Source organism: Coffea arabica, chromosome 8e, assembly GCF_036785885.1.
Source record: "Coffea arabica cultivar ET-39 chromosome 8e, Coffea Arabica ET-39 HiFi, whole genome shotgun sequence".
In the NCBI taxonomy this organism is placed as follows: Eukaryota; Viridiplantae; Streptophyta; class Magnoliopsida; order Gentianales; family Rubiaceae; genus Coffea; species Coffea arabica.
In genome coordinates, this window is record NC_092324.1 from 17081553 (window position 1) to 17104962 (window position 23410).

The following is a 23410-nucleotide window of genomic DNA, read 5'->3' on the forward strand; positions in this document are numbered from 1 at the left end:
TGATTATTTTTTTTATGGAAAAAGTATGTTTAAGTATAGGTGATTAAGAGAGGAAAGTGATTAGGGAAGTAATTAAGCGTGATTACATGTTTTAGACTAGATTAAGTGATGACCTATGGAGTTAATTGAAAGATTATCAAATGTTTGAGGGCAAGAGTAGAATAAAAGCTAGGTTGAAGTGCAAGGGTTTAAAAGGCAAATAAAGCATTTTTATGTGATTGGTTAGCCTAAAAATATCTCCTATTGTCTTTGACTATTTCTTACCTTAGGATTATAAGACAACCACAAGACAAACAAGACAAGAAAAGGAGAGAGGAGAGCCGAGATTGAGAGAGCAAAGAGAGGAAAGAAATTCTTCAAGTTCTTCATCTTCTAGCCTTTCATCTTGCCTTTGAAGCTTGAGGGAACAACTTAGGAGCTTGATTGTTGAAGTTTGATCATCTACCAAACTCATTTGAAGGTATGCCATCTTCTTTGAAAGATAAATTTTGGGGTTGTTAATCTTTAAGCTATGGAATTGATGTATTTTGTTGTGATTATGGATTTGTATGGTGGATTTGATGTTTATATTGAAGTTTTATGATTAATTTTAGTGTTTTGTTGCTGTTGGAAGTTCGGTCAAAAGGAAAGAAAAAATTAGGGCTTCTTGCTTTATTGTTTTCCTTAGTTGCTTTGATTAAGAAATTGATTTGTAGATGGGATTTGTGGTGTATTAATTGTTCTTGTATGGTTAGATTTTGGTAAAATCAGATTTGGTTCATGAAACCCTAGACTCCATTAGGATAGTTTAGCTTGGCTAATGCCTAGTGAGTTGGGGTTTGGTTAGTTGGATGTTAGAGCAAGCTCATTAGTGCGAATGAAGTGAGGATAGGGATTTTGGTTAGTGTTTGGTAATTTTGTGGTAAAATCAAGAGAGAATTTCGGACCACTAATAGGCTGATATATGTATGGTTATTGGGTATCAAATGGGTTAGAAAAGTTGGTATAAGAATCATAGAACGGACTGTACGGTTGCGGCGCACAAAACCGGCAAATCTGGAAAACTAGGGCTGTTCAGCATCCGAACTTTGGCTTCATTTTTTCTTGATGTTACGTACAGATTCAGAAGTTTCTCAAAACATGAAAGTTGTAGCCTCTTATGTCCTGAATATTCCTACAAACTTTCAGGTCAAACGGATTAGTGTAGCCCGAGTTATAGACAAAACACTAGCACCTGTTTTGTACCCTGGATTGTGTTACGTTTTGACTTTTGCTTCTGCCCATGTTTTATCCGTTTTGATAACGTATGATCTAGGTGTTGACTCCTTCATAAGAAATGTATATCTTGGTTTTATCTTCGAAACGGTATAAAGTACGTCGAAATCCGAGTTCCGTAGCTCCCGTTATGACCAAAACAAGATCGATCGTCCGAACTGCCTGTGAATCTGGACAGTTCTGACGGGTACTTTGGCATTCAATTTTCATTCTGTTCTGAGTGGATTCAGGTCTTGGCCAAAACATCAAAGTCTTAGCCTTATGTCCCAGATTTCTAATGCCTTTGGAATTTCCTGATTTGGATTTGTGAGCTGGGAGTTATGGTCCAGCAAATATACCCTGTCCGTCACTCTAAAGTGCGAATTTATGGAACGATTTTCCATACTTTTGACCTATTTCTATTCAGATCCGGACTTAGGTGTCTTCATAAAAATTGTAGCCCTTCCTCATAGCTTCGAAACGGTGTCTCGTTCACCTTGATCCGACATTCCTAGCCTAACTTTTGATCAAAACGGTTTGAGATGGCAGATTTGGCCATTTCCGTTTGCCGTTCCGCGCGCGCGTGCACCCATTTTGCCATTTCCGCACTTGCATGTGCCAATTTTGCCGTTTTACTTGTTTTGGGCATGTTAGTGGCCGTTTTTGATAATATGTGATACAATCTTCTATTTCAGACAGTGGTGAGCTAGGCGGAGCCGGTGGGGCCCACTACTAGCGAACACGCGCGAAGTGATTTTGCTCTTGTACCACTTTTGTATTTTGAGTAAGTATTCAGGCCGCTCTTGTGTGTTAGTTGCTTATGTGTTTCGATATGTATGAAGAGGGTACCTAGGCGAGGGTGTAATTTATCGCACTCGACCTAAACCCTAACTTGCGCACATATTTGTACATGGCTTGTGTATATGAGCAATTTTGAACAGTCACCCTTGAGCTTGTGGCTCGGGGTGACTTTTGAATAATTTTGTGAAGTTTGTGAGTTTGGGGCCCGATCTCAATACCTAGATGGACTATTCGAGCCGGTTAGGGCTTGGTCGAAGTCAGTCCAACCTGGATTGAGGTCACCAAGTTTGTGAATCCGGTTCACCGAGTATGTGGACCAAGTTTGTGATCCGAGCTTGTGAACCAAGCTCAATTTCGTTCGCTCGAGCAAGTTTGTGAGGTGTCTGGCCAGAGAGGGTGATAAGGTGTACGGTGGGAGAACAAGTGGAGTTCTACGGACCATTATTTGTGCTCTGATACCACAAGTGTCAGACGCCATCGCAGCAACCCTCCATTACCAGATGGTCTATCGTGTTCAGAATCATGCCCTTGATCTGGCCATTCCAGGAGGAGAAAACGCTCTTTTAATAAGAGTTGATGAAAAGAATGGTGCCTCTTGTACTCATGTTCCCCGGCAAATCTCAAAGCAAGATTTAATCCAGTTATTACCAAATGACTGGATTACAGACTATGAAGATTTGCATGCTCAAGCAAATGAACCCCTTGAATCCTCAAATTCAAGGATATCTCATACCAAAGAAGGGAGAACATCAATTTCATTTGATCATTCTCATTTTAAAGATTTGTTTTCAAAATCTCATCCTTCTATTATGTGTGCACAGGTACCTATGTATTATCCCACAGAATTTGAGAAACAATGGGAAATACATGATGATCATCCTCAGAATCTTCAGCAGGTACATCGAAGCCAAGATATTATCAAATATTTTGATAACGAAGGACTCCCAGTATCATGGTTTCAGGATCCTATCTCAGGTCATATCTATTTTGATGTTTGCAACATTTGTGACTCCTGTCAACTTGAAAATATTCTTGGTTTTGACTTACCAGATTTATCTTGTAAGAAAAAATCAAAATCAAAACAAGTTGAACCCCGACCCTGCAAACCAGACCTGGATCCACAAGATCCAGACACTGACACCTTTGCATCTCAAAGAAGCCAGTTTAATGGTTATCAAATTCCTTCTGATTGGATTCCAAAAATTTCTCAGACACCTGATTCATATTCAAAAAAGGATCTTCATCCTTATTATCAAAAGTGTCTTGATATTTTGGACAAAGAAGCACAAGAATCCAAAAAGGAATGGACTCTTCAACCATTCTGTAAATCTGAACCAATACTTCGAATTCCAACTTTTCATGTTCAAGAATGCTTTATGTTCAGTGAAGCAGATTTTCCAAAATTGGAAACTTTCAATAAGAATGTGACGTGAGACGGATCTAGACGAACACCAAGTTGGGATGATTGGCGGAACTTTGACCCTTCTATAATCACAAGCCACGAACTAAGGAGATTCCTTAACCCACGACTAGCAAATTTAGTGAACCAAAAGTATGGATAGAAGAACGCCACAATCAAGGAGACTACTTGATTGATAAGTTCAATGAACAGCTTGAGATTGATTCTCAAGTATTCAAAGGAAATTCTCTTGAGGCAAGAGAGAGTGAAATAACTCACATATATCTTATAAAATCTGAATTCTCCTTAATGAATGAAAACCTAGGCTATATATAGCCTTACAACTTGAAAACCTAAAGTGACTTGAAAACCCTAACTCGGCTAGGCTAGGCCTTTGGCCCGATTCCACTACTCAAATCCACTATCTAATGGTCAGCTTATAATCGATCCAATGAAAGCTTTAAGCTGGCCCAACATAACCCAATAAAAGCTAATTAACCAACTTAAGTTATAGTGAGCCTAGACTCTATAAATCGGATCCAACTCAACATGAGGTCTTGGACCGAATTTATTCCTAGCAAATAAAATAGAAATCTAGAAAATAAACTACTAACTATTACTAAAAGATTCAATCTCTTGCAGCCCAAAACATGGCCCATAAGCGGCCCATATTTCGTATCATTCCCCTCCTCTTAAAAAAAGATTTGTCCTCAAATCGTGTTTGGAAATGAATGGTACTACAAGAGTTGGCAGTATGAAACTTCAAATCTCCACATATTGGCTCTCTTAGAATGGATGATACTTGCATACGTCATGATTATTGTAATTCGGTGCACATGTCTCTTGGTTAGCTTGAAAATGCTCACAATCCGCCATGGGAAACTCAAGGCTTTGCTCCAACCACTCCAAAGCTCTCTAATCAGCATTGTGTCATGAATGGTCGAATTTGGACCTACACAATAAATCACACGATTAGGATTTGTAGGTATAAAATCACTTGACAGCTTACCATTCACATTCACAAGATAAGGATCTTCATAGTGATGCTCAATCAGGCTAGGAAAGTCTCGGACATGATTGTGCAAAGTTACAAAATTCATTGCAAGTTGTTGTGGGTATGGCCTATATTGCACAAATGGAACAAGATCGAGATAGGTAGCTTTTGAACCCTCAAATTGAAGAATAAAACCAGGTTGAAAGGAATCAGAATTTGGGCCAATGAGGAAAGGATTGTCACCAACAAAATAAGAAGGAAATGTATAACAAGTTTCAAGTGTAGAAACTCCCTTTGAAACTTCATTATTCCTCCCAACAAGCAAATCAGGCTCATGGTTGACGTTGAACATCAGTGGATGACAAAGAGAGACAACACTTAAGGTGCAAACTCCATGAAAAGTTTGATATTCACCAATGGATTTAGGCATAGAACATGCCAAGATCAACTCAATTTTTCCTTGCTTAACCTGCATAAAAGTAGAAACACTAAACAAAGTAGAGTCAAGATCGTTAGAAAAAACATATGGTCTCACATCCTTTCTCACAATCAGCTTACTCTTAGAATTTTTAATCTCTTGTTCATGCTCAGTAGCTGACTTTTTCCCCTCATTATTCTCAACCTCTTTCTCCTTTTCAACTCCCTCGAATTTTACCTCTTCAGTCACAATTCTCTCCTCCAGCTCTTTCTTCATACTATAACGCTCATGCTCACTCTTCATGTATGCTAGATCAATACAAAGTTGCTTAGAGTTAAGCGACACAAGCCTGGTACGACGGCCATTAAATGTGAAGGAATACTTATTAGTATATCCATCATATTTGACTTCTCGATTAAACATCCACCATTGTCCCAACAGCACATGCGTCACTTGAATGGGAACCACATCACACAACACCTCATCCACGTATTGACCAATACGAAAAGGAACAAGTGTGTGCTTAGTAATCCAAATATCACCACTATCACTTTGCAACTTGTAAGGTCGAAGATGATCAATGGTTGGAAGATTCAATTTCTCAACCAAGACAGTACTTGCGAGATTAACTTCACAACCCTTATCAATGGCTAAGCTGCAAACTTTATCCTTGATATGGCAACGTGTATAAAACCAATCATTTTTTTGAGCTTTGATGATTTCCAATTGCTCAGTTATCTCACGCAATGCCACAGTATTTACTCCTTTAGGCACAAGATGGTGAAGCTCCAGTTGAGCATTCGTTTGTCTCATACTTTTATTACCTGCAAAACTCAACAAAAATTAGTAGAACAGTCCTCACTCGCTCCCTTACGTGTTTCACTCCTCTCGTGTTTTCACTCAAGTGTGTATGGCACTCTAATGCTCTCACCAATTCACTTCTCAAACCACTTGTTTGTTTCCTTTGAAGAAATCAGAAATTTTCTCAAGGAAGTTCAATCACACTTTAATCAAAATAGCTCCCAATTGTACTAAAGTAACAAGGAACAAAAGTAGAAACGGAATGAAATGAAGAATGAAATGATAAGGAATGAAACGAAGAATGTCCAAATACAATGATGGAGTTTCCCAAGTGTTTCCTTAATTTTCCTAATTGATTTTTCTGGAAAACAAATTAGGTGTTGTACTTTTTGGAAAGTTCCTTAAGGTCGGCTAAATGGAAATAGGATTGGTTCCCAAAAAATTCCAGATTTTGTACCCCTTAACCTTCCTCAAAATCAGCTATACCAAAACAGAATTATTTCCAAAAATTTTCCAGATTTCCTTCTCCTTGTTCCTTTCCTAAAGTCGGCTGGTCAACCAAGTGCAAAACAGAATTTGGTAGTTTCCTATTCCAACCGAAACTAATCTCAGAAAATTCCAGAATTCCCTCTTCTTAAATCCCTCTCATAGTCGGCTAGAACTTCCTGAAAAAGTTTCCAGATTTGGTAACTTCCTAACCTCTAAAATTTTCCAGAATTTGGCTTCTAAAAACCTTCCATAAAACTCGGCTATACTCCCCTCTCCTTGCTCCCAAATTTTCGTTCCTTACTCCCCCTCAAAGAACAAGCAATTCGGCCCCTCCCCTTCGCACTACACCACACCACACACGGACAGATTGGGCTGTTGGTCCTAAGCAATGGCGTCACAAGGTAATGCAAGCGATGTTACACAAGAATTTCTTAAGCGGCTTGCCCAAGAAACTCCCCAGAATTTTATCCCTAAACCAAGGAGGCCCTGTATGGATGCAAGAGCGTACAAGAAGCTTTTTGTGCGAAGAGAGGTACAGGTCTTCACGAATCAAGATGGTCAAAAATCTGAAAGGGTGATTCAAACAATCAAGAGGCCAAGTGTTGGAGACCTTCAAGAGGAGGTTGGTCAGAATTTTTAAGTATTCTTTTCTTGATGTAATTTTCTGGTTTGTGGGAACAATTGCAACAAGACAGAATTTGGCAAATAAATGTGCGGCTTCCTTCTTTGTTGTTTGCTACCCGAATGCCTTTTCTTTTCTTTTCTTTTTTTCTTTTTTTTTTGACTCTAAGAACACACAATTACTCGGCTACTTGTGGGTAAAATTCCAGAATGTAATGTCAACCCAAAGTTCTCCTTCAGTCCCCCAATAACTATTAAAAATTCAAGACTTCAAGATTAGTTCAAGAAACTCAAGAACCCTAGATTATAGCAGTCCCTCTTCAAGATTCCAACCCCCAAACAAGTTTAACCACAAAAATCAGTTTAGGAGATTAATGAAAAACAACTTGGGGAATAAACTAAAGCTGGAACAGATTTGGTACGAAACTTGCGCCCAAGGAAACACAACGACGGCACAAAACCCTAGCGGCTGGATTTTTTTTTTTTTCTTCTAAACCAACACAAAACTTCAAGAACAATATAACAAGACACCAAAATAAGAAAGAAACACAAGTTATGGAAAAAAAAAATTTTCTGGATCCTTTCTTTGGCCAATGGTGAGATTTAAAACTGATCCATACTTATTATGGATATACATTTCTGCACCATCTGCAAGTGGCTTGGGAAGGGAACTGATAAACGGTTGTTTGAGATTAATATCTGCACCAAGAGAGTAAAATAACTTAATCATCTTTTTAAAATGTTTATTTAGATCTCGTCGATCATAAGATAAACATTTTATTTGAAAGAATTCTTTTCTTTTTGCTTCCTGGAATTCTCGGACATTTCCAAGAAATGTGAGATGGAGAATATGAATATTTTCCAGGAAATCTTGTTTGGTTAAAAAGAGCATTTTATCTGCATCTCCAATGGTTGTCCACCAATCCTTGAGGATTCCAGCCAAATGAGCTGTAAAAATTGATAAAATTTCAAAGTGAGACTCTTCTGTCAAATTTTGCCAAATACCAGAGTGTCTGCTTAGATACCATATCAGAACCATAATTTGCTCCTTGAAGGTATTCCCGAACACAACAGCCTCTCTCCTTTGGGCCTTCAAAAGTTCAAGGGACTTTTATCACAAGAACAACTTATGGCAAAGCTATGGACATCTAAACAATCACGCAGTTATGAGGATCTCTCGGCCTTCCCTGGTGAAACTAAAAACTTAGAATGCCATAGGGATAGAAGCAAACTTGGAATTTTATTGATATTTTCCTCGATGATCCTTTACAATGAAAACTGGCCTCTATTTATAGAAATAGAATTTGGCCCTTCAGGATAAACGACCCTTCAGAAAAGTAAACAACAAACGACTCTTCGGAAAAGTAAACAACAAACGACTCTTCGGAAAAGTAACAAACAACTCTTCTACGGTGATTCTTCCATATCAACATCATTCCAGGCCCACTGGTACTCATCATCTGGGGTATCTGATGGTGTGGTAGCTGGATCTGTAATGTTAAGCATTTCAATGTGATGTTGATGTGCCTGTGCATTCCTCCTTCTATTCTAAATGCTTTTCCATTCTGTTCTATTTTTGAATTTATAGGAAGAAATTGTTGAGGATGATGGAAAATCCTGTGATGATCCTGTGTTATGATAAGGGTCTTGGGAATCTTGCATTACAGTGTCATTCATTTTGTCCTGATACTCCTTCTTTGCTCGTTTGATTCTGGTCCAATGAGGATGACTTGAGTGGTAGTTCCACGATCCATAGTGACCAGGCCATATTTCAGGAGGAATGCATCTGTTTTCCTGAAATATGTATCTCTGTGCTTCCTCATACTCATCATCAAGGTCTAAAATAGTATGATCCATTTCTTTATAAATTACTGCACTTGGACAGGATTGGACTTGGTTATTTTGCAGATTGCAAGGTCTATGGAAATGGAAAATAACATATTTAGACTGAGTTGAAAATAATCCAGACCAATATGTTAATGGTCGAAACCATTGCAGGAAAACTTGAAGGTTTGGATTTAATGGCTGATTAAAGAAAGGTGATTGAAATTCCATAAGAATATGATATTGATGGCAAAGACACCAAAAATACCATAACAATGATTTTGGAAAATCATCATGTCTGGCAATGAAAATTTGACAGAAAGGATATTCAGGATTAGTTCCAAAGGGATTTAAGATTGAACCTCCATATGAACTGAATATTTCAAATTCATATTGATTTCGAATTCTTTCAATATCCTCCTTTTCCCATGGATGAGGAATTTGGTGAATATCTGGGGGTTCAGAACGAACAGGTGAGAACATGAAACAAGGTTGGTCTTGTTGAGGCAAAGGTTCTTTCCTTGAGAAGAAATCAGCAACAATGTTCTTTTTCCCTTTTATGTTTTTGACATCAAAAGAATATTGGGAAAACCATGCTGACCATCTAAGTAACTGAGGATTAGGGACAGTGTTTTGTTTAAAGTGCAGCATTTTAGGAAATGACCCCATATCCATTTCAACCAAGAAATGATGGGATATAAGGAAAAAAGAGAATTTCTTTATACCATTCTTGACTGCAAGGATTTCTTTGAATGTGGAATGATAATGTTGTTCGGAAACTTTGAATTTTCCACTAGCAAATCCACAACAATGCTTTGTTCCCTGTTCATCTTCTTCAAGTAGTACAGCTCCCCAATATTTATCACTGGCATCTGTTTGTAAGATCTTTTTCCCATCTGATGGAATATGAAGTGTGGGAAGATCTTGGAGTGCCTTCTTGAGGATTTGGATTGCTTGGGTTTGTGAAACACCCCATGGTGGAGGTGTCTTTTTAAGCATTTTAGTCAAAGGACTAATGTGCTTAGAAACTTTGGGAATAAATTCCCGGACATAGTTAACAACACCAAGAAATTGTTGGACCTGGGTTTTTGAAAGATTTTCTTCAGGGAAATCCTTAATGGATTGTCCAACATGCTGTTCAGGAGTGCATTTTCCTTTTTGCAATTTTCATGCCTAGGAATGAAATTTCTTGCTGAGCTAAAAACATTTTCTTTTCAGAAAGCATTATCCCGTATTGCTTAACAAGATGATAAAAATCTTTAAGCAACTCAAGATGTTCTTCAAAAGTATTACTGAAAAGAAGAATATCATCAATGTAAACAAGTGCGGAATGTAAGATAGGCTGAAATATCCTTATCATCGCTTTTTGAAAGAGAGAATGTGCAGTTTTTAAACCAAAAGGCATCACCTTCCATTGGAAATGATGATTTGGGATACAAAATCCAGTTTTATGCCTATCCTCAGGATGAATTCCCAACTGCCAGAATCCAGATTTTAAATCAAATTTAGAAAACCAGTTGGCCTTGGATATCTGGGAAAAAATAGTAAATCTGTTGGGTATTGGAAACTTATCATCAAGCAGGAAAATATTAAGAGGCTGGTAATTGATTACCAATCTCATTTTCCCTCGTACCTGTTCAGATCTTTTGTTAACATAAAATGCCTGGCAGGCCCATTGAGAATGAGAAATCTCGATGAGTCCAAACTTTAAAAGTTCTTGGCATTCTTGTTCTGCAAGCTTTGTGTCATTGGGATTCATTCTAGAATGACTAGCTTTTGTGGGATTGATATCCTCATTTTTCTTAAAATGAAGTCGGATAAAAAACTCAGAATTTTCCCACAAAGGATGATCACACTTCTGTAAAAACTCTTGATGATTTGTTGAGCATGATTCTTGAATAATCTGCTTTTGAAACTGCTGGAGTTGATCTTGTTGAACACTTTCTTCTTGTATTAAATACAACTTTGGGATTTCAATGAAAGGTTTAAAAAACTTTTTTGATTTTATCCCAGTCCCTGTAATAAGATATTTATTTTGCCTGTAAAGATCAAATCCTAACAACAAGTCCTTACCTGTAAAGTTAGCTCCCAGAAATTTTGAACTAACACAGCAATCGGGGAGAAGTTTGAGAGTGATGGGATTTTTTGTGACAAATCTTGTTTCAAAAAGATTTTCATCAGCTCCTCTAAACTTATTCACTTCAGGAATCCAATATGAGTCTGGTAAGATATCCTTCCTCATGATGGAAGTATGGGCACCTGTATCAAAAAATGCAATAAGAGGTATAGGTTTAGAATATTTATCCAACAAGATATGAATAAGAGTTTGTGGATAAACTTCCTCTTCTTTTTTCTCTTTATTTACCATAGCAATAGGCCCAATACTTAAGATTTCTTCGGGGACCTGTAAAGCCAATAGAGTAGTGTCAGTAGGCTCCTCTTGTTCAGAAAATTCAGATTCTAAATCAGATATGGGAAAATGAAGTTCATTTTGAATTTCTGAAATTAATTTTACTCCCTTCTGATTTTAAGGACAATTTTTTGCAAAATGTCCAGGCTTTCCACAGATAAAACATTTGTTGCCTTTTGTGCCTCTGAACCTTTTAGACTTTCGTCTAAAATATCTCCATTTCTTTCTGAAGGATTTTCTTGGAAAATTCTTATAGGCCTTGGTAAAGCTTTTGAACTTTTTGAATCTTCTGGATCCTTTTCGTCTCTGGGATGGAGTACAGGCTTGGCATTTTCCCTTGGTTATTAGCTCTGGCTTTTTGCAGGCTTGGTCCAAACAAACATCTCCTTTTAGATATTCTCGAATAACTTTCCTCTTATGACAAAGGTCATCAAGTGATAAGAAAACTGCTTGTTTGATTTGGCCAATGGTGAGATTTAAAACTGATCCATACTTATTATGGATATACATTTCTGCACCATCTGCAAGTGGCTTGGGAAGGGAACTGATAAACGGTTGTTTGAGATTAATATCTGCACCAAGAGAGTAAAATAACTTAATCATCTTTTTAAAATGTTTATTTAGATCTCGTCGATCATAAGATAAACATTTTATTTGAAAGAATTCTTTTCTTTTTGCTTCCTGGAATTCTCGGACATTTCCAAGAAATGTGAGATGGAGAATATGAATATTTTCCAGGAAATCTTGTTTGGTTAAAAAGAGCATTTTATCTGCATCTCCAATGGTTGTCCACCAATCCTTGAGGATTCCAGCCAAATGAGCTGTAAAAATTGATAAAATTTCAAAGTGAGACTCTTCTGTCAAATTTTGCCAAATACCAGAGTGTCTGCTTAGATACCATATCAGAACCATAATTTGCTCCTTGAAGGTATTCCCGAACACAACAGCCTCTCTCCTTTGGGCCTTCAAAAGTTCAAGGGACTTTTATCACAAGAACAACTTATGGCAAAGCTATGGACATCTAAACAATCACGCAGTTATGAGGATCTCTCGGCCTTCCCTGGTGAAACTAAAAACTTAGAATGCCATAGGGATAGAAGCAAACTTGGAATTTTATTGATATTTTCCTCGATGATCCTTTACAATGAAAACTGGCCTCTATTTATAGAAATAGAATTTGACCCTTCAGGATAAACGACCCTTCAGAAAAGTAAACAACAAACGACTCTTCGGAAAAGTAAACAACAAACGACTCTTCGGAAAAGTAACAAACAACTCTTCTACGGTGATTCTTCCATATCAACATCATTCCAAGCCCACTGGTACTCATCATCTGGGGTATCTGATGGTGTGGTAGCTGGATCTGTAATGTTAAGCATTTCAATGTGATGTTGATGTGCCTGTGCATTCCTCCTTCTATTCTCAATGCTTTTCCATTCTGTTCTATTTTTGAATTTATAGGAAGAAATTGTTGAGGATGATGGAAAATCCTGTGATGATCCTGTGTTATGATAAGGGTCTTGGGAATCTTGCATTACAGTGTCATTCATTTTGTCCTGATACTCCTTCTTTGCTCGTTTGATTCTGGTCCAATGAGGATGACTTGAGTGGTAGTTCCACGATCCATAGTGACCAGGCCATATTTCAGGAGGAATGCATCTGTTTTCCTGAAATATGTATCTCTGTGCTTCCTCATACTCATCATCAAGGTCTAAAATAGTATGATCCATTTCTTTATAAATTACTGCACTTGGACAGGATTGGACTTGGTTATTTTGCAGATTGCAAGGTCTATGGAAATGGAAAATAACATATTTAGACTGAGTTGAAAATAATCCAGACCAATATGTTAATGGTCGAAACCATTGCAGGAAAACTTGAAGGTTTGGATTTAATGGCTGATTAAAGAAAGGTGATTGAAATTCCATAAGAATATGATATTGATGGCAAAGACACCAAAAATACCATAACAATGATTTTGGAAAATCATCATGTCTGGCAATGAAAATTTGACAGAAAGGATATTCAGGATTAGTTCCAAAGGGATTTAAGATTGAACCTCCATATGAACTGAATATTTCAAATTCATATTGATTTCGAATTCTTTCAATATCCTCCTTTTCCCATGGATGAGGAATTTGGTGAATATCTGGGGGTTCAGAACGAACAGGTGAGAACATGAAACAAGGTTGGTCTTGTTGAGGCAAAGGTTCTTTCCTTGAGAAGAAATCAGCAACAATGTTCTTTTTCCCTTTTATGTTTTTGACATCAAAAGAATATTGGGAAAACCATGCTGACCATCTAAGTAACTGAGGATTAGGGACAGTGTTTTGTTTAAAGTGCAGCATTTTAGGAAATGACCCCATATCCATTTCAACCAAGAAATGATGGGATATAAGGAAAAAAGAGAATTTCTTTATACCATTCTTGACTGCAAGGATTTCTTTGAATGTGGAATGATAATGTTGTTCGGAAACTTTGAATTTTCCACTAGCAAATCCACAACAATGCTTTGTTCCCTGTTCATCTTCTTCAAGTAGTACAGCTCCCCAATATTTATCACTGGCATCTGTTTGTAAGATCTTTTTCCCATCTGATGGAATATGAAGTGTGGGAAGATCTTGGAGTGCCTTCTTGAGGATTTGGATTGCTTGGGTTTGTGAAACACCCCATGGTGGAGGTGTCTTTTTAAGCATTTTAGTCAAAGGACTAATGTGCTTAGAAACTTTGGGAATAAATTCCCGGACATAGTTAACAACACCAAGAAATTGTTGGACCTGGGTTTTTGAAAGATTTTCTTCAGGGAAATCCTTAATGGATTGTCCAACATGCTGTTCAGGAGTGCATTTTCCCTTTTGCAATTTTCATGCCTAGGAATGAAATTTCTTGCTGAGCTAAAAACATTTTCTTTTCAGAAAGCATTATCCCGTATTGCTTAACAAGATGATAAAAATCTTTAAGCAACTCAAGATGTTCTTCAAAAGTATTACTGAAAAGAAGAATATCATCAATGTAAACAAGTGCGGAATGTAAGATAGGCTGAAATATCCTTATCATCGCTTTTTGAAAGAGAGAATGTGCAGTTTTTAAACCAAAAGGCATCACCTTCCATTGGAAATGATGATTTGGGATACAAAATCCAGTTTTATGCCTATCCTCAGGATGAATTCCCAACTGCCAGAATCCAGATTTTAAATCAAATTTAGAAAACCAGTTGGCCTTGGATATCTGGGAAAAAATAGTAAATCTGTTGGGTATTGGAAACTTATCATCAAGCAGGAAAATATTAAGAGGCTGGTAATTGATTACCAATCTCATTTTCCCTCGTACCTGTTCAGATCTTTTGTTAACATAAAATGCCTGGCAGGCCCATTGAGAATGAGAAATCTCGATGAGTCCAAACTTTAAAAGTTCTTGGCATTCTTGTTCTGCAAGCTTTGTGTCATTGGGATTCATTCCAGAATGACTAGCTTTTGTGGGATTGATATCCTCATTTTTCTTAAAATGAAGTCGGATAAAAAACTCAGAATTTTCCCACAAAGGATGATCACACTTCTGTAAAAACTCTTGATGATTTGTTGAGCATGATTCTTGAATAATCTGCTTTTGAAACTGCTGGAGTTGATCTTGTTGAACACTTTCTTCTTGTATTAAATACAGCTTTGGGATTTCAATGAAAGGTTTAAAAAACTTTTTTGATTTTATCCCAGTCCCTGTAATAAGATATTTATTTTGCCTGTAAAGATCAAATCCTAACAACAAGTCCTTACCTGTAAAGTTAGCTCCCAGAAATTTTGAACTAACACAGCAATCGGGGAGAAGTTTGAGAGTGATGGGATTTTTTGTGACAAATCTTGTTTCAAAAAGATTTTCATCAGCTCCTCTAAACTTATTCACTTCAGGAATCCAATATGAGTCTGGTAAGATATCCTTCCTCATGATGGAAGTATGGGCACCTGTATCAAAAAATGCAATAAGAGGTATAGGTTTAGAATATTTATCCAACAAGATATGAATAAGAGTTTGTGGATAAACTTCCTCTTCTTTTTTCTCTTTATTTACCATAGCAATAGGCCCAATACTTAAGATTTCTTCGGGGACCTGTAAAGCCAATAGAGTAGTGTCAGTAGGCTCCTCTTGTTCAGAAAATTCAGATTCTAAATCAGATATGGGAAAATGAAGTTCATTTTGAATTTCTGAAATTAATTTTACTCCCTTCTGATTTTAAGGACAATTTTTTGCAAAATGTCCAGGCTTTCCACAGATAAAACATTTGTTGCCTTTTGTGCCTCTGAACCTTTTAGACTTTCGTCTAAAATATCTCCATTTCTTTCTGAAGGATTTTCTTGGAAAATTCTTATAGGCCTTGGTAAAGCTTTTGAACTTTTTGAATCTTCTGGATCCTTTTCGTCTCTGGGATGGAGTACAGGCTTGGCATTTTCCCTTGGTTATTAGCTCTGGCTTTTTGCAGGCTTGGTCCAAACAAACATCTCCTTTTAGATATTCTCGAATAACTTTCCTCTTATGACAAAGGTCATCAAGTGATAAGAAAACTGCTTGTTTGATTTGGCCAATGGTGAGATTTAAAACTGATCCATACTTATTATGGATATACATTTCTGCACCATCTGCAAGTGGCTTGGGAAGGGAACTGATAAACGGTTGTTTGAGATTAATATCTGCACCAAGAGAGTAAAATAACTTAATCATCTTTTTAAAATGTTTATTTAGATCTCGTCGATCATAAGATAAACATTTTATTTGAAAGAATTCTTTTCTTTTTGCTTCCTGGAATTCTCGGACATTTCCAAGAAATGTGAGATGGAGAATATGAATATTTTCCAGGAAATCTTGTTTGGTTAAAAAGAGCATTTTATCTGCATCTCCAATGGTTGTCCACCAATCCTTGAGGATTCCAGCCAAATGAGCTGTAAAAATTGATAAAATTTCAAAGTGAGACTCTTCTGTCAAATTTTGCCAAATACCAGAGTGTCTGCTTAGATACCATATCAGAACCATAATTTGCTCCTTGAAGGTATTCCCGAACACAACAGCCTCTCTCCTTTGGGCCTTCAAAAGTTCAAGGGACTTTTATCACAAGAACAACTTATGGCAAAGCTATGGACATCTAAACAATCACGCAGTTATGAGGATCTCTCGGCCTTCCCTGGTGAAACTAAAAACTTAGAATGCCATAGGGATAGAAGCAAACTTGGAATTTTATTGATATTTTCCTCGATGATCCTTTACAATGAAAACTGGCCTCTATTTATAGAAATAGAATTTGACCCTTCAGGATAAACGACCCTTCAGAAAAGTAAACAACAAACGACTCTTCGGAAAAGTAAACAACAAACGACTCTTCGGAAAAGTAACAAACAACTCTTCTACGGTGATTCTTCCATATCAACATCATTCCAAGCCCACTGGTACTCATCATCTGGGGTATCTGATGGTGTGGTAGCTGGATCTGTAATGTTAAGCATTTCAATGTGATGTTGATGTGCCTGTGCATTCCTCCTTCTATTCTCAATGCTTTTCCATTCTGTTCTATTTTTGAATTTATAGGAAGAAATTGTTGAGGATGATGGAAAATCCTGTGATGATCCTGTGTTATGATAAGGGTCTTGGGAATCTTGCATTACAGTGTCATTCATTTTGTCCTGATACTCCTTCTTTGCTCGTTTGATTCTGGTCCAATGAGGATGACTTGAGTGGTAGTTCCACGATCCATAGTGACCAGGCCATATTTCAGGAGGAATGCATCTGTTTTCCTGAAATATGTATCTCTGTGCTTCCTCATACTCATCATCAAGGTCTAAAATAGTATGATCCATTTCTTTATAAATTACTGCACTTGGACAGGATTGGACTTGGTTATTTTGCAGATTGCAAGGTCTATGGAAATGGAAAATAACATATTTAGACTGAGTTGAAAATAATCCAGACCAATATGTTAATGGTCGAAACCATTGCAGGAAAACTTGAAGGTTTGGATTTAATGGCTGATTAAAGAAAGGTGATTGAAATTCCATAAGAATATGATATTGATGGCAAAGACACCAAAAATACCATAACAATGATTTTGGAAAATCATCATGTCTGGCAATGAAAATTTGACAGAAAGGATATTCAGGATTAGTTCCAAAGGGATTTAAGATTGAACCTCCATATGAACTGAATATTTCAAATTCATATTGATTTCGAATTCTTTCAATATCCTCCTTTTCCCATGGATGAGGAATTTGGTGAATATCTGGGGGTTCAGAACGAACAGGTGAGAACATGAAACAAGGTTGGTCTTGTTGAGGCAAAGGTTCTTTCCTTGAGAAGAAATCAGCAACAATGTTCTTTTTCCCTTTTATGTTTTTGACATCAAAAGAATATTGGGAAAACCATGCTGACCATCTAAGTAACTGAGGATTAGGGACAGTGTTTTGTTTAAAGTGCAGCATTTTAGGAAATGACCCCATATCCATTTCAACCAAGAAATGATGGGATATAAGGAAAAAAGAGAATTTCTTTATACCATTCTTGACTGCAAGGATTTCTTTGAATGTGGAATGATAATGTTGTTCGGAAACTTTGAATTTTCCACTAGCAAATCCACAACAATGCTTTGTTCCCTGTTCATCTTCTTCAAGTAGTACAGCTCCCCAATATTTATCACTGGCATCTGTTTGTAAGATCTTTTTCCCATCTGATGGAATATGAAGTGTGGGAAGATCTTGGAGTGCCTTCTTGAGGATTTGGATTGCTTGGGTTTGTGAAACACCCCATGGTGGAGGTGTCTTTTTAAGCATTTTAGTCAAAGGACTAATGTGCTTAGAAACTTTGGGAATAAATTCCCGGACATAGTTAACAACACCAAGAAATTGTTGGACCTGGGTTTTTGAAAGATTTTCTTCAGGGAAATCCTTAATGGATTGTCCAACATGCTGTTCAGGAGTGCATTTTCCCTTTTGCAATTTTCATGCCTAGGAATGAAATTTCTTGCTGAGCTAAAAACATTTTCTTTTCAGAAAGCATTATCCCGTATTGCTTAACAAGATGATAAAAATCTTTAAGCAACTCAAGATGTTCTTCAAAAGTATTACTGAAAAGAAGAATATCATCAATGTAAACAAGTGCGGAATGTAAGATAGGCTGAAATATCCTTATCATCGCTTTTTGAAAGAGAGAATGTGCAGTTTTTAAACCAAAAGGCATCACCTTCCATTGGAAATGATGATTTGGGATACAAAATCCAGTTTTATGCCTATCCTCAGGATGAATTCCCAACTGCCAGAATCCAGATTTTAAATCAAATTTAGAAAACCAGTTGGCCTTGGATATCTGGGAAAAAATAGTAAATCTGTTGGGTATTGGAAACTTATCATCAAGCAGGAAAATATTAAGAGGCTGGTAATTGATTACCAATCTCATTTTCCCTCGTACCTGTTCAGATCTTTTGTTAACATAAAATGCCTGGCAGGCCCATTGAGAATGAGAAATCTCGATGAGTCCAAACTTTAAAAGTTCTTGGCATTCTTGTTCTGCAAGCTTTGTGTCATTGGGATTCATTCCAGAATGACTAGCTTTTGTGGGATTGATATCCTCATTTTTCTTAAAATGAAGTCGGATAAAAAACTCAGAATTTTCCCACAAAGGATGATCACACTTCTGTAAAAACTCTTGATGATTTGTTGAGCATGATTCTTGAATAATCTGCTTTTGAAACTGCTGGAGTTGATCTTGTTGAACACTTTCTTCTTGTATTAAATACAGCTTTGGGATTTCAATGAAAGGTTTAAAAAACTTTTTTGATTTTATCCCAGTCCCTGTAATAAGATATTTATTTTGCCTGTAAAGATCAAATCCTAACAACAAGTCCTTACCTGTAAAGTTAGCTCCCAGAAATTTTGAACTAACACAGCAATCGGGGAGAAGTTTGAGAGTGATGGGATTTTTTGTGACAAATCTTGTTTCAAAAAGATTTCCATCAGCTCCTCTAAACTTATTCACTTCAGGAATCCAATATGAGTCTGGTAAGATATCCTTCCTCATGATGGAAGTATGGGCACCTGTATCAAAAAATGCAATAAGAGGTATAGGTTTAGAATATTTATCCAACAAGATATGAATAAGAGTTTGTGGATAAACTTCCTCTTCTTTTTTCTCTTTATTTACCATAGCAATAGGCCCAATACTTAAGATTTCTTCGGGGACCTGTAAAGCCAATAGAGTAGTGTCAGTAGGCTCCTCTTGTTCAGAAAATTCAGATTCTAAATCAGATATGGGAAAATGAAGTTCATTTTGAATTTCTGAAATTAATTTTACTCCCTTCTGATTTTAAGGACAATTTTTTGCAAAATGTCCAGGCTTTCCACAGATAAAACATTTGTTGCCTTTTGTGCCTCTGAACCTTTTAGACTTTCGTCTAAAATATCTCCATTTCTTTCTGAAGGATTTTCTTGGAAAATTCTTATAGGCCTTGGTAAAGCTTTTGAACTTTTTGAATCTTCTGGATCCTTTTCGTCTCTGGGATGGAGTACAGGCTTGGCATTTTCCCTTGGTTATTAGCTCTGGCTTTTTGCAGGCTTGGTCCAAACAAACATCTCCTTTTAGATATTCTCGAATAACTTTCCTCTTATGACAAAGGTCATCAAGTGATAAGAAAACTGCTTGTTTGATTTGGCCAATGGTGAGATTTAAAACTGATCCATACTTATTATGGATATACATTTCTGCACCATCTGCAAGTGGCTTGGGAAGGGAACTGATAAACGGTTGTTTGAGATTAATATCTGCACCAAGAGAGTAAAATAACTTAATCATCTTTTTAAAATGTTTATTTAGATCTCGTCGATCATAAGATAAACATTTTATTTGAAAGAATTCTTTTCTTTTTGCTTCCTGGAATTCTCGGACATTTCCAAGAAATGTGAGATGGAGAATATGAATATTTTCCAGGAAATCTTGTTTGGTTAAAAAGAGCATTTTATCTGCATCTCCAATGGTTGTCCACCAATCCTTGAGGATTCCAGCCAAATGAGCTGTAAAAATTGATAAAATTTCAAAGTGAGACTCTTCTGTCAAATTTTGCCAAATACCAGAGTGTCTGCTTAGATACCATATCAGAACCATAATTTGCTCCTTGAAGGTATTCCCGAACACAACAGCCTCTCTCCTTTGGGCCTTCAAAAGTTCAAGGGACTTTTATCACAAGAACAACTTATGGCAAAGCTATGGACATCTAAACAATCACGCAGTTATGAGGATCTCTCGGCCTTCCCTGGTGAAACTAAAAACTTAGAATGCCATAGGGATAGAAGCAAACTTGGAATTTTATTGATATTTTCCTCGATGATCCTTTACAATGAAAACTGGCCTCTATTTATAGAAATAGAATTTGACCCTTCAGGATAAACGACCCTTCAGAAAAGTAAACAACAAACGACTCTTCGGAAAAGTAAACAACAAACGACTCTTCGGAAAAGTAACAAACAACTCTTCTACGGTGATTCTTCCATATCAACATCATTCCAAGCCCACTGGTACTCATCATCTGGGGTATCTGATGGTGTGGTAGCTGGATCTGTAATGTTAAGCATTTCAATGTGATGTTGATGTGCCTGTGCATTCCTCCTTCTATTCTCAATGCTTTTCCATTCTGTTCTATTTTTGAATTTATAGGAAGAAATTGTTGAGGATGATGGAAAATCCTGTGATGATCCTGTGTTATGATAAGGGTCTTGGGAATCTTGCATTACAGTGTCATTCATTTTGTCCTGATACTCCTTCTTTGCTCGTTTGATTCTGGTCCAATGAGGATGACTTGAGTGGTAGTTCCACGATCCATAGTGACCAGGCCATATTTCAGGAGGAATGCATCTGTTTTCCTGAAATATGTATCTCTGTGCTTCCTCATACTCATCATCAAGGTCTAAAATAGTATGATCCATTTCTTTATAAATTACTGCACTTGGACAGGATTGGACTTGGTTATTTTGCAGATTGCAAGGTCTATGGAAATGGAAAATAACATATTTAGACTGAGTTGAAAATAATCCAGACCAATATGTTAATGGTCGAAACCATTGCAGGAAAACTTGAAGGTTTGGATTTAATGGCTGATTAAAGAAAGGTGATTGAAATTCCATAAGAATATGATATTGATGGCAAAGACACCAAAAATACCATAACAATGATTTTGGAAAATCATCATGTCTGGCAATGAAAATTTGACAGAAAGGATATTCAGGATTAGTTCCAAAGGGATTTAAGATTGAACCTCCATATGAACTGAATATTTCAAATTCATATTGATTTCGAATTCTTTCAATATCCTCCTTTTCCCATGGATGAGGAATTTGGTGAATATCTGGGGGTTCAGAACGAACAGGTGAGAACATGAAACAAGGTTGGTCTTGTTGAGGCAAAGGTTCTTTCCTTGAGAAGAAATCAGCAACAATGTTCTTTTTCCCTTTTATGTTTTTGACATCAAAAGAATATTGGGAAAACCATGCTGACCATCTAAGTAACTGAGGATTAGGGACAGTGTTTTGTTTAAAGTGCAGCATTTTAGGAAATGACCCCATATCCATTTCAACCAAGAAATGATGGGATATAAGGAAAAAAGAGAATTTCTTTATACCATTCTTGACTGCAAGGATTTCTTTGAATGTGGAATGATAATGTTGTTCGGAAACTTTGAATTTTCCACTAGCAAATCCACAACAATGCTTTGTTCCCTGTTCATCTTCTTCAAGTAGTACAGCTCCCCAATATTTATCACTGGCATCTGTTTGTAAGATCTTTTTCCCATCTGATGGAATATGAAGTGTGGGAAGATCTTGGAGTGCCTTCTTGAGGATTTGGATTGCTTGGGTTTGTGAAACACCCCATGGTGGAGGTGTCTTTTTAAGCATTTTAGTCAAAGGACTAATGTGCTTAGAAACTTTGGGAATAAATTCCCGGACATAGTTAACAACACCAAGAAATTGTTGGACCTGGGTTTTTGAAAGATTTTCTTCAGGGAAATCCTTAATGGATTGTCCAACATGCTGTTCAGGAGTGCATTTTCCCTTTTGCAATTTTCATGCCTAGGAATGAAATTTCTTGCTGAGCTAAAAACATTTTCTTTTCAGAAAGCATTATCCCGTATTGCTTAACAAGATGATAAAAATCTTTAAGCAACTCAAGATGTTCTTCAAAAGTATTACTGAAAAGAAGAATATCATCAATGTAAACAAGTGCGGAATGTAAGATAGGCTGAAATATCCTTATCATCGCTTTTTGAAAGAGAGAATGTGCAGTTTTTAAACCAAAAGGCATCACCTTCCATTGGAAATGATGATTTGGGATACAAAATCCAGTTTTATGCCTATCCTCAGGATGAATTCCCAACTGCCAGAATCCAGATTTTAAATCAAATTTAGAAAACCAGTTGGCCTTGGATATCTGGGAAAAAATAGTAAATCTGTTGGGTATTGGAAACTTATCATCAAGCAGGAAAATATTAAGAGGCTGGTAATTGATTACCAATCTCATTTTCCCTCGTACCTGTTCAGATCTTTTGTTAACATAAAATGCCTGGCAGGCCCATTGAGAATGAGAAATCTCGATGAGTCCAAACTTTAAAAGTTCTTGGCATTCTTGTTCTGCAAGCTTTGTGTCATTGGGATTCATTCCAGAATGACTAGCTTTTGTGGGATTGATATCCTCATTTTTCTTAAAATGAAGTCGGATAAAAAACTCAGAATTTTCCCACAAAGGATGATCACACTTCTGTAAAAACTCTTGATGATTTGTTGAGCATGATTCTTGAATAATCTGCTTTTGAAACTGCTGGAGTTGATCTTGTTGAACACTTTCTTCTTGTATTAAATACAGCTTTGGGATTTCAATGAAAGGTTTAAAAAACTTTTTTGATTTTATCCCAGTCCCTGTAATAAGATATTTATTTTGCCTGTAAAGATCAAATCCTAACAACAAGTCCTTACCTGTAAAGTTAGCTCCCAGAAATTTTGAACTAACACAGCAATCGGGGAGAAGTTTGAGAGTGATGGGATTTTTTGTGACAAATCTTGTTTCAAAAAGATTTCCATCAGCTCCTCTAAACTTATTCACTTCAGGAATCCAATATGAGTCTGGTAAGATATCCTTCCTCATGATGGAAGTATGGGCACCTGTATCAAAAAATGCAATAAGAGGTATAGGTTTAGAATATTTATCCAACAAGATATGAATAAGAGTTTGTGGATAAACTTCCTCTTCTTTTTTCTCTTTATTTACCATAGCAATAGGCCCAATACTTAAGATTTCTTCGGGGACCTGTAAAGCCAATAGAGTAGTGTCAGTAGGCTCCTCTTGTTCAGAAAATTCAGATTCTAAATCAGATATGGGAAAATGAAGTTCATTTTGAATTTCTGAAATTAA